The sequence below is a fragment of the Pristiophorus japonicus genome, chromosome 2 (genome assembly GCF_044704955.1).
Source record: "Pristiophorus japonicus isolate sPriJap1 chromosome 2, sPriJap1.hap1, whole genome shotgun sequence".
NCBI classification, from domain to species: Eukaryota; Metazoa; Chordata; class Chondrichthyes; family Pristiophoridae; genus Pristiophorus; species Pristiophorus japonicus.
This window is the reverse complement of record NC_091978.1, coordinates 57,468,127-57,481,683: the sequence shown is the minus strand read 5'-3', so window position 1 is coordinate 57,481,683 and position 13,557 is coordinate 57,468,127.

The following is a 13,557-nucleotide window of genomic DNA, read 5'->3' as shown; positions in this document are numbered from 1 at the left end:
AAATAAGTAAAGAGTTACACAGTTCTGAGATCCGGAGGGAACAATAATCAGTTTAGGACATGATCCGATGAGCCTGGATTTCAACATTGAAAACAAAATCAGATGCTAGAGAGTAATCTCAAGTCAGTAATGTGATCTTGCAGATTCAAATGACTGTTGTAAACTGTTTTGAGTTTCATCCTCATGATTTGTGGCTATCATCTGAGCCCATTGATCAGATTACTGCCCTTGAATCACTCCCACGTATCCATTATTCTCCAGCTAGATGTTTGATGATGAAGATCAAATTTGTCTTGTATAACACTCCAGTGAAATATAATACCTAAATAATTTACAGTATAACACAATATTAGAGATACCCCCTTGAGTTCTAGTAATGATTTACCATAATGGAGGAACTGATTCCGAGTGAAAGAACTACTATTGAAAGAATATAATGCCATCCATGTATGTGCAGCTAGTACTGAAAAAAAGGTTTAATTTAGCCTTGTATATCCTAGATTGCCTCAGGCCATCGAATTCATAAGCAACTCAGTGAGCGTTCTTCTGTCTTTTAATGCATCAGTGCTCTCTGTGACACTTTGAAAAAAGAATACCTGCTTGAAATACAGTTTACATACATTGTGCTATGGTAAATTGCTTTAATTTAAATGAAATTGCAGCATCAGTGATTAAATGGGATGATGTACAAATTGCAGTTTACAGAAGTCCTGATCCAAGCATAAATTCTAATTTCTCATGATTCATCAACCTACTAAATAAGTACACAGATGATAAAATGAGTAACCATTGTTAATGATGTCACTGTAGATAATGGAATTCCCGTGTACTGCCCCACATGCTCATTCTGTCTCTCCTCATTCTGTTCATAGCCATGCACTACCCTGTGTAGTTACATCTTCTTCCCTTTTGGCCACTTTACTTCCTTTCTCTCCTGAAGTCACTGAGGGTGCATTTCCATGGATGCCTGCTAGTACTCCCCCAGGGAGCCATTATTCATTTGTTTGTCATGACAGTGAGTGTTGGGGGAGGCTATTCTATGGAATCAGAGAATTTTACAGCACAGCAGGAGGCCATTCAGCCCATCACATGTGCCAGCTCTCTGAAACAACTATTTACAGTTTCACTTCTCAGCCCTTTCCCCTTGCCTTTTTAATTTTTTATCCTTTTTCAAATATTTATCCCATTTTCCTTTTTAAAAGCTATTATAGCTTTAGCTTCCATCATTGTTTCTGAAAGGACATTCCATATCTTAAAAAAACCTTGTGTTAAAACATTCTCTTAAACTTTTTGTTCTTTTGGTGATAATCTTTAAACCCTGCCCTCTAGTTAGTGTCTCACCGACCACTGCAAATAGCTTCTCCCTATTTATCTTATCAAGACGCAGCCAGAGCTGAGATAACTGCATTCACCACAGCACGGTGATTGAACCTTGCGTGTTCCTGGTCTGTATAGGTTCCTTTATTCATTGGATAAAGCCAGTAAGCCATTGGCAGAGCCAACCATTGTAATTTTCAAATTATAAAATTGTTAAGATAAATAATATTTAGTGAAAACGCTATCCTTTTAAATAGCGAATGCCAGCCATTCACTGTCGGAGTTGATTTGGAACAATTACTGAGCCTGCCATTGTCAAGGAGCTGGACTGACAACAAGCTGCTTCAATACATTTCAATCTCACATTAATTCAGTTCCTTTGTGACACTCACTCTATCAAGGACAAATTCCACATATATTAATATTATAATAAATTTATATCAATATATCTTTTCAGATGATTGGACAGAACAGTGCTTGGCTGCAGTACAAGAAAAATGACAAATAAGGTACCTAATCAAATGTAGAGTATTATTTATTGCCCTTGAAATGATAAAGTTAAGCAATCAATGTGATTCTGGATATCATAAACCCTAAATTGTGCGAAAAAGAGGAAACATTGAGAAACATAAGAACATAAGAAATAGGAGCAGGATAGGCCATTTGGCCCCTCGAGCCTGCTCCGCCATTCAATAAGATCATGGCTGATCTGATCATGGACTCAGCTCCACTTCCCTGCCCTCTCCCCATAACCCTTGACTCCCTTATCGCTCAAAAATCTGTCTATCTCCGCCTTAATAACCCAGCCTCCACAGCTCTCTGGGGCAAAGAATTCCATAGATTTACAACCCTCTGAGAGAAGAAATTTCTCCTCATCTCATTTTTAAATGGGCGGCCCCTTATTCTAAGACTATGTCCCCTAGTTTTAGTTTCCCCTATGTGGAAATATCCACTCTGCATCCACCTTGTCAAGCCCCCTCATTATCTTATAAGTTTCAATAAGATCACCTCTCATTCTTCTGAACACCAATGAGTACAGGTCCAACCTACTCAACCTATCCTCATAAGTCAATCCCCTCATCTCCGAAATCAACCTAGTGAACCTTCTCTGAACGGCCTCCAATGCAAGTATATCCTTCTTTAAATATGGCTGGTGTGCAACGGCCACCACACATTAAAAAAATCCATGCAAAGGCATCTTCCACCCATCAAGATTTAGTTCGGGACCTGGAATATTAGGTCCTTCATTGAAACACCTGTGAACTTTTTGGCGTAGAAGTAAGTCATCCTCGACTCGAGGGACTGCCTATGATGATGATGATGATGAAATATGGAGGCCAAAACAGTACGCAGTACTCTACATGTGGCTTCACCAATACTCTGCACAGTTGTAGCAGGACTTCTCTGCTTTTATACTCTATCCCCCTTGCAATAAAAGCCAACATTCCGTTTGCCTTCCTGATTACTTGCTGTACCTGTATACTAACTTTTTTGTGTTTCATGCACAAGGGCCCCCAGGTCCCTCTGTACTGCCGCACTTTGCAATTGTTCTCCATTTAAATTATAATTTGCTTTTCTATTATTTTTGCCAAAGTGGATAACCTCACATTTTCCCACATTAAATTCCATCTGTCAACTTTTTGTCCACTCACTTAGCCTGTCTATATTCCTTTACAGATTTTTTGTCCTCCTCACAATTTGCTTTCCCACCCATTTTTGTATCATCAGCAAACTTAGCTACATTACACTTGGTCCCTTCATCCAAGTCATTAATATAGATTTTGAAAATTAATAGGGTTTAATCCGTACAAATGATACACCACTATAAATGGGTCTAAATACCTGGAAAAATGAGTACATTGGGAGTCAAAGGGAAGTGAAGTAGAATAATGTTATACACAATGTAATAAGGTTATGTAGTAGGTTCTGTGGGAAGGCCATCAAAGTGGACAATATAAATTTTAACAGACAACTGGATGTATCTAGAAAGAAATGGGTTTTAATGAATAAGGTAAGAAGGTAAATAGGTGGATATCTATTGGACCGAATATCTTTTTCAAGTTCCTAAAAATTCTTCTCTTCCGATGCACACTGTTGTTTCACATGTTTTTGGCTGTATGAATCCAAATTTATAACATCAAAGTTTCTGTTGACTGTAAGACTCCTAAATGAAATGGGTTTGGGAGAGGTTAACTGATTCTTGTGAGCTTACCATAAAGGAGGTTATGATAAACAACAACAATATAGTGTCTTTAACGAAGTAAAACATCCCAAGGTGCTTCACAGGAGCGTTATCAAACAAAATGTGACATCGAGCCACATAAGGAAATATTAGCTCAGGTGACCAAATGTTTGGTTAAAGAGGTAGGTTTTAAGGAGCATCTTAAAGGAGGAGGAGAGGTAGAGAGGCGGAGAGGTTTAGGGGTAAATTCCAGAGTTCATGGTCTAAGCAGTTGGAGGCATGGCTGCCAATGGAGGAGCAATGAAAATCGAGGATGCACAAGAGACCTAAATCAGTGCAAAATTCTTGGAAAGATGTAAGGTTGGAGGAGGTTACAGAGATAAGGATGGTCGACACCAGGGGGAATTTGAAAACAAGGATGAGAATTTTAAAATCGATGCGTTGCTGGATTGGGAGCCATTGTAGGTAAGTAAGCATAGGGGTGATAGATGAATGGGAATTGGTTGGGCAGCAGTGTTTTGGACAAGTCAAGTTTAGGGAGTGTGAAAGGTGGGAGGCCAGCCAGGAATAGTCTAGAGGTAACAAAGGCATAGATGAGGGTTTCAGCAGCAGATGAGCTGAGGCAGGGGTAGAGGCAGGTGAAGTTGCAGAGATGGAAGTACGTGTTCTTGGTGATGGAGTGGATATCGGGTCAGAAGCTCAACTCTGGGTCAAAGGTTGTGAACGGTCTAGTTTATAAATCTGTTTAGACCTCAGCTAGAGCACTGTGTTAAATTCTGCACACCATACTTTAGGAAAGATGTCAAGGCCTTGGAAAGGGTGCAGAGGAGATTTACTAGAATAGTACCAGGGATGAGGGAATTTAGTTACATGGAGAGACCAGAGAAACTGGGATTATTCTCCTTGGAGTAAAGAAATATAATAGAAGTGTTCAAAATCATGAGGGATTTGAATAGCGTAGATGGGAGAAACTGTTTCCACTGGCAATGCAGATACTCCTATCGAGGAGGAGTGTGAAATTCTGGATGAAATAAACATAGTGAAAGAGGAGGTATTAAGGGGTTTAGCAGCTTTGAAAGTAGATAAGTCCCCAGGCCCAGATGAAATGCATCCCAGGCTGTTGAGCAAAGTAAAAGAGGAAATAGCAGAGGCCTTGACCATCATTTTCCAGTACTCTTTGGATTTGGGCATGGTGCCGGAGGACTGGAGGACTGCTAATGTGGTACCCTTGTTTAAGAAGGGAGAAAGGGGTAGGCCGAGTAATTACAGGCCTGTCAGCCTAACCTCAGTGGTGGAAATATTATTAGAAAAAATCCTGAAAGACAGGATAAATCTCCATTTAGAAAGGCAAGGATTAATTAGGGACAGTCAGCACAGATTTGTCAAGGAAAGATCGCGTTTGACTAACCTGATTGAATTTTTTGAGGAGGTAACCAGAAGGGTCGATGAGGGTAGTGCATACGATGTAGTGTATATGGACTTTAGCAAAACTTTTGATAAGGTCCCACATGATAGACTGGTCATGAAAGTTAAAACCCATGGGATCCAGGGCAAAGTGGCAAGTTGGATCCATCATTGGCTTAGAGGTAGGAAGCAAAGGGTAATGGTTGATGGATGTTTTTGTGACTGGAGGAATTTTCCAGTGGTGTTCCGCAGGGCTCATTACTGGGTCCCTTGATTTTTGTGGTATACATCAATGATCTAGATTTGATTTGATTTGAGCTCCTTGAGTCTCGTTGCCGAGAGCATGCAGAAATCAAGCACAGGCTGCAGAAAGAGCATGCGGCAAACCAGTCCCGCCCACCCCTTCCCTCAACGACTATCTGTCCCACCTGTGATTCTCGCATTGGACTATACATCCACCTAAGAACTCATGTTAAGAGTGGAAACAAGTCTTCCTCGATTCTGAGGGACTGCCTATGATGATGAGATTTGATTAAGAAGTTTGCTGTGTGGTTGATAATGAAGAGGAAAGTCATGGACTGCAGGAGGATATTAATCTACTGGTCAGGTGGGCAGAACAGTGCAGATGGAATTTAATTTGGAGAAGTATGAGGTAATACACTTGAGGAGGACTAATAAGGAAAGGGTATACACATTAAACGGTAGGCCACTCAAAAGTGTAGATGAACAAAGGGACCTTGGAGTGCTTGTCCACAGATCCCTGAAAGTAGCAGGCCAGGGGGATAAGGTGGTTAAGAAGGCATACGGAATGCTTGCCTTTATTGGCCAAGGCATAGAATACAAGAGCAGGGAGGTTATGCTTTAATTGTATAATACTCTGGTTAGGCCATAGCTGGAGTACTGCATGCAGTTCTGGTTGCCGTATTATCACCATCATCATAGACAGTCCCTCGAAACGATGATGATTTGCTTCCACACCAAAAAAAGGATGAGTTCACAGGTGTTTTGAATGAAGAACCCGAGCTACATCCTCAAGTGTGGAAAATGCCTGTGCGTGGATTTTTTTAATGTGTGGTGGCCGTTGCACACCAGCCACCACACGGGTTTGACAGAGCTAGGTCTTGGTCCAGTAGCAAGGATTACCCAAAATAACTGGAGACCTGCTCTACTGCACGGACCTAGTGCATACACATATTGCAGTGCGGGCTGGCCCCTGCATCCCTGGCATGGAATTCATGCCTCCCTTAGGCCCCAATCACATCCCTCCACAGTCTCCCACAGCTCCTACTATATCTGCCCACGCCCCAATCACTGACCTGGATCTTGATAATGTCACTCTTCGCTGCCTTTGCCCTCCAGCACCAGCTCGCGCTGTACCCTATAGTGGCCTCCATGCTGCTCCCAGGCCGCCGCACACCGCTCCTTTTATGGCCCCGACTTGCCACTGATGGTCTCTCACAGGTCGGGGCCTCCACGCTGCATCAACAACAACAACAGCAGCAGCAAAGAAAGGCTGCACCCATCTCTCATCACTCTATTACCGTATTATAGGAAGGACATGATTGCACTCGAGAGGGTGCAGAGGAGATTTGCTAGGATGCTGCCTGGAATGGAGAATCTTAGCTATGAGGACAGATTGGATAGGCTGGGATTTGTTCTCATTGGAACAGAGGAGGTTGAGAGGATACCTCATTGAGATGTATAAGATTTTGAGGGGCCTGGATATAATGGATAGCAAGGGCCTATTTCTGTTGGTGGAGGGATCAATTATGAGTGGGCATAGTACTAAGATGGTTGGTGGAAGGGTTAGAGGGGATTTGAGGGAGGCTTCTTCACCCAGAGGGTTGTGGGGGTCTGGAACACACTGCCTGGAATGGTGATGGATACAGAAACCCTCACCACATTTAAAATGTGCTTGGATGGGCATTGGAAGTGTCGTAACTTGCAGGATTACGGACCTAGAGCTGGTAATTGGGATTAAACTGGATAACCTCTTGTTGGCTGGCACAGATACAATGGTAAGTATTGCAGGGAATCGAATCAATATACATTAATGATTTAGACGAAGGAATTGAATGTAATATCTCCAAGTTTGCAGATGACACTAAGCTGGGTGACAGTGCGAGCTGCGAAGAGGATGCTAGGTGGCTGCAGGGGGACTTGGACAGGTTAGGTGAATGGGCAAATGCATGATAGATGCAGTATAATGTGGATAAGTGTGAGGTTATCCACTTTGGTTGCAAAAACAGGAAGGCAGATTATTATCTGAATGGTGACAGATTAGTAAAAGGGGAGGTGCAACGAGACCTGGGCGTCATGGTACATCAGTCATTGAAGGTAGGCATGCAGGTACAGCAGGTAGTAAAGAAGGCAAATGGCATGCTGGCCTTCATAGCGAGGGGATTTGAGTATAAGAGCACAGCCTTGGTGAGACCACACCTTGAGTATTGTGTGCAGTTTTGATCTCCTAATCTGAGGAAGGACATTCTTGCTATAGAGGGAGTGCAGCAAAGGTTCGCCAGACCGATTCCCGGGATGGCAGGACTGACATATGAAGAAAGACTGGATCAACTAGGCTTATATGCACTAGAATTTAGAAGAATGAGAGGGGATCTCATAGAAACATATAAAATTCTGACGGGATTGGACAGGTTAGATGCAGGATGAATGTTCCCGATGTTGGTGAAGTCCAGAACCAGGGGTCACAGTCTAAGGATAAGGGGTAAGCTATTTAGGACTGAGATGAGGAGAAACTTCTTCACTCAGAGAATTGTGAACCTGTGGAATTCTCTACCGCAGAGAGTTGTTGATGCCAGTTCATTAGATGTAGCGAAAGGGATCAAGGGGTATGGAGAGAAAGCAGGAATGGGCTACTGAGGTGAATGATCAGCCATGATCTTATTGAATGGTGGTGCAGGCTCAAAGGACCAAGTGGCCTACTTCTGCAACTACTTTCTATGTTTCTATGTTTCTATGAATGTAGCCAGGGTGATTGTTATGTTCAGAATAACTCCACAAGACTGTATATTGTAAGCTCAAACTGTTGTGACTTTGGTCTCTTTAATGTAACTCCAGAGTGAGCAAACAGCATGGTAGATCGCCTTTTATACCTGCTTGCTCAGGGTGTGCAGGTGACCCTTGGGTCTCCCACAGGTGCGCCCCCTAGTGGCAAGTCTTACACATTGGTAATGTTTACATACATAACAGTGATCTCCTGGACTAATTCTGATTGCCTGGATGGGTCAGAGAAAAATTTTCCCAGATTATTCCCCCCAATTGGCCTGGGTTTTTTATACAAAACATAGAAACATAGAAATTAGATGCTGGAGCAGGCCATTCGGCCCTTCGAGCCTGCACCGCCATTCAATAAGATCATGGCTGATCATTCAACCTCAGTACCCCTTTCCTGCTTTCTCTCCATACGCCTTGATCCCTTTGGCCGTAAGGACCATATCTAACTCCCTTTTGAAGATATCTAACGAACTGGCCTCAACAACTTTCTGCGGTAGAGAATTCCACAGGTTAACCACTCTCTGAGTGAAGAAGTTTCTCCTCATCTCGGTCCTAAATGGCTTACCCCTTATCTGTTTTTTTGCCTCCCCAGGAGATCACATGGCTCCAGTTGGGGGTGGAGTGTACAATGTTGCGGCACAAAGGGTGTCGCAGTTGTGTGGGGCGGACTGGTTGGGCCAGATGTTCTTTACCTTTCCATCATTGTTCATAAGTTTATATGTAATCTTCAGGGCTGCTGACCGAGGGCCGTGTGGCTCTTTGTCGGCTGGCGCGGGCACGATGAGCCGAAATGGCCTGCTTCTGCGCTGTAAATTTCTATGTTTCTATGTTTCTAAGGGTTTGTGACCAGAGGACACAGATTTAAGATAATTGGTAAAAAAGCCAGAGGGGGGATGAGAATTTATTTTACTCAGTGAATGGTTAAGATCTGGAATGTATTGCCTGAAAGGGTGGTGGAAGCAGATTCAATACAACTGTAATAACTTTCGCAAGGGAATTGGATATACAATTAAAGAAAACATTTTCAGCACTATGAGGAAAGAATAGGGGTGTGGGACTAATTGGACAGCGCTTTGAGAGAGTCAGCACAAGTACCATAGCCTCCTTATGATTCTAGTGGTATATTTTGGTTTCTTTATTCCAGACATTTTTCTGGGGTTCAGCATCTCAGGCAACTCCCATAGGTGAGCCCAGATCCCCACAAAACTGCCCAATATCTAGGCAATTTGTAGCAAGCTCGGGGTCAAACAGAAAACCCTTATCACTGTATTTCGGCTCGCTGGTTATATATCATATCCTCACATGATCTTCCTCGACTTTAGAAGGCAGTAGAATAAGCGCTCCACTAGACTGTGGCTCAGTCTATAAACTGCCAAACAGATTTATTAAATAACAAATCTCCTTCTTCTTAGGCAGTCCCCCAGAGTCGAGGATGACTTGCTTCCACACTAAAATGAGTTCTAAGGTGACTGATTAGACCAATACGGTTTGCCGCACGCTCCTTCTGCTTATTGTGCTTGGCTTCTGCGTGCTCCCCGCGAAGAGACTCGACATGTTCGGTGCCTTCTCGGATGCTCCTCCTCCACTTTGAGCTGTCTTGGGCCAGGGATTCCCAAGAGTCAGTGGGGCTATTGCATTTTTTCAACGAGGCTTTGAGGGTGTCCTTGAAGTGTTTCCTCTGCCTTCTGGGGCTCACTTGCTGTGACGTAGCTCGGAGTAGAGTGCTTGTTTCGGGGTCTAACATCGGGCATGTGGACAATGTGGCCCGCTCACCGGAGCTGGTCGAGCGTGGTCAATGCCTCAATGCTGGGAGGTTGGCATGATAGAGGACGCTGATGTTGGTGCGCCTATCCTGCCAATGAATTTGCAGGATTTTGTGAAGGCAGAGTCGGTGGTACTTCTCCAGTGCCTTGAGGTGCCTACTGTACATAGTTCATATCTCTGACGCTTAATGGAGGGCGGGTACTCCCTGCTCTGTAACCATGAGCTTGGTGCCGGGTTTGAGATCCTGGTCTGCGACCATTCTTTTCCTCAGGCAGCCGAAGGCTGCACTGGCACGCTAAAGGCAGTGTTGGACTTCGTCATTGATGGCTGTCCTTTTGCTGATAATAGGCTCCCAAGGTATGGGGAGTGGTCCACATTGTCCAAGGTCTCATCATGGATCTTGATCACCGGGAAGCAACCGTGTGGCAGGGGCAGGTTGGTAGAGGACCTTTGTCTTACTGGTGTTTACTGTGACGCCCAGACTCTCGTTCGCTTCAGTGAAGGTGTCAACGATGGTTTAGAGTTCGGACTCCGAGTGTACACAAACGCAAATGTCATCCACATATTGTAATTCAATGACAGGGGTTGGAGCAACCTTGGATCTGGACTGGATGCGTCAGAGTTTGAACAATTTCCCGCTTGTCCTGGCGATTAACTCCACTCCAGCGGAGAGCTTGTTAAGGGTGAGATGAAGCTTTGCAGCGAGGAAGATTGAGAAGAGCGTTGGTGGGATGACACAGCCTTGCTTGACCCCGGTCTGTACTTGTATTGGGTCTGTGGTGGATCCGTTGGTAAGAATCATGACTTGCGTGTCATCGTGAAGCAGGCGGAGGATGGTGACGAATTTTTGAGGACAGCTGAATTTGAGAAGGACGCTCTATAATCCCTCGCGGTTGACAGAATCGAAGGTCTTTGTAAGGACAAAGAAAGCCATGTACAGAGGTTGATGCTGCTCCCTACATTTTTCTGAGACCGTGGCTCAGGCTATAAACTGCCAAACAGATTTATTAAATAACAAATGGATAAGTGAGTAGTAGCAATGGTTTACAGTTGTTACAGCCTTAACTATCTTGCTTTGGAATGATAGAAAATAATAATTAGTCGCGTTTTATGCACTATACTTCAAAATTAACTGGACCAGACACAAGGGAGTTGATTTTCATTTGCTGAAATCAGCGTGAACGAGGAGGCAACAGCCCCAAAATGGGGTCAGTAGACTTACCAACCCGTTAACTCCAACACTCCGCCCACTGCCACGTTTACAGAAGGCCTACTGCAGGGCCGCTGAAGTGCTTGCCTGTTTGAGGCGTCGACCCCTTTTTAAGATAGACATCGGGGTTCTATGTCGTACATAGGACACTTGTATGCCATTTTAGGAGAGAACTGGTCAGAACGTGCTTCGTGCATCCTCCGACCGTTTTGCAGACGATAGAGCTGAAGAGGCCACTAAAATGTAAGTTTTCATTTAATTTTGTGGGGCCAGGAGGAGCAGATGTGGTCTTTCGGCCTTCACAAAAATAATCAGGGCCACTGCTGCCCTGTGTTCTCGGCGATCGCGATATCTCCCCCTCCCAGCCTTACCTTCCTCTGGGCTGCCCAATATTCCGTTAGCGTAATACCGCCCAGCTACATCGGGTCAGGCAGTTCACCGGTTCTATTTAAATGAGGTGCGGGCCTCTGAACGGATCCGGCTTCGTTACCGTTGGAACGTGTGTGTGGCCAGCGTGCTTCGCCGTCAGCTGGCCAAAAGTTAAAATCGAGCTCAAAGTCCCTAATGGTCCTTTTATGGATATTCACTGTTGACTATCAATGGAGTCTCTCTGGCCTACCTATATATCAGATGGCTTCAGGTGAACTACCTCGTCAACACATGGCAGTGAGATATTAAGAAATATTAAGATTTGAAAGGCACAAAGCAACTTTAAATATGAATCTGTGACTACGCGCCATAGGCACTTCATTGGCTGTAAAGCGCTTTGAGACATCTGGTGGTTATATAAATCCAAGTCTTTCTTTCTTTTCTTTTTCTGTGAAACTGAAATTGTACTGTCAATCAATCATATATTTAAACAAAACCCACAGGAAGCTAATATTTAAATTGACTTGGCCACTTCCTCTATTACCTGATGCCGATATAAGGAGAGAACATGGTCTTTGGCAACAGCACAAAAAGGGTAATAGTGGATCAGCAGCCAATTTTACACACTGGTTTTCTTTTCCATTAAAGTCCATGGGGGCGGTAACCACTGTGAGGCAGCACTTCTTGCGCCCAGCACAGAGATCTCGCCCCGACAGTGAAATTGTGGTTACCGCCCCTGAGAGGAATTGGAGCGCAATGTCACGCGCTCCACTTCCTCCCGGGGGCGGGACTGGGGCGCTAACTGGCGGAAGCACAGGACCCTCCCCTCCCAACTCTGCATCGGGGAGAAGGGACCACAACTTCACCACTGGGGAGCGGGGTGCTGTGACAACAGCCCAGCACAGAAGCAGAGTGCCGGGTGGCATGGACCCCGCGAATTGAAAAAGGCAAGGAGGCGACCAGTAGGTCAGTCATTTTAAAATTGAGCGCCTCATCTCCGCTTTAATTTTCGCTCCAGAGTGAAAACAGGTTGCTGCGCATGGTGATGACGTTGTCATCGCCGGTGCAGCGGCCCAGGCGGGAGGAACGGGGCACTACTGGTTTGTGCCTCCGCCAACTCCCGCGAACTTGGCAAGAAGTCACTTCAACACCCCCGGGGTGCTAACGGGAGGCACAAACAATGCAAATTTCTCCCCCAATTCCTCTAATTTGGCACCAAACTAACAATGACATTCAGAACAAAGATAGCTGATGCAGAATATGGAAATATCATACTGGTGCTACAGGAGTTCCTTAAGGCATGCAGCTAAAGTACAATTTCTGGCAAAGTAGAGTAAGCTTTACTCTGCAGTGTTTTGTGTTGCATCTGACCATTTCCCATCACAAATATTTCTTGGATGGGTCAACTCAAAATTAATCAATCTTCTTTGTAAGTATGTTTATTTTTCAATTATTTGACGTGAGTTGTTCTTTAACTCACTCTTCCCCTGACATACGTATTTCCCAAACAACCAGTCAGTAAAAATAACAGCTCAGTTAACATGGTTTAAAACGGTTCTCTTAACCAATGAGAAGAAAGGCAGCTGTGTGCCTCCCTAAGTTGTGGTTTGATGAGTTAACATGCGCTATGTGGTTAAAAATGCAAAATAAATGACGGATTGGGCGGTGCACTGAGCTAGGCACTGGCCTTTTGCTTTTGGATTGTAGATTCAAATCTAACCTAGTCTGGTACAATAAAAATCTCCTCGTCTGCTGGTTATAAGAGTTTGGTACGAGTTTGAGCAACATATACATAATGCCATCAGAAATTATTAGCCTTGCTGAATCATCAGCAATTCATTTGGTTATTATTATGTATTAATATAATTATGTATTCACAGGGCAGGACAGATTTGCATTTTATTTAAAACTTTTCTGTTACCTCATTCCCCTGCCAAACATCATTTTTTTAAATCTGTTCCGGGACTGGGGCATCGCTGGCAAGGCCAGCATTTATTGACCATCCCTAATTGCCCTTGAGAAGGTGGTGGTGAGCTGCCTTCTTGAACCACTGCAGTCCATGTAGTAAAGGTACTCCCACAGTGCTGTTCGGGAGAGAGTGCCAGGATTTTGACCCAACGACGATGAAGGAACAACGATATACTTCCAAGTCAGGATGGTGTGTAATTTGGAGGGAAATGTGGAGGTGGTGGTGTTCTCTTGTGCCTACTGCCCTTGTCCTTCTAGATGGTAGAGGTTTGAGAGGTGCTGCCGAAGAAGCCTTGGCGAGTTATAGCTGGTACACACTGCAGCCACAGTG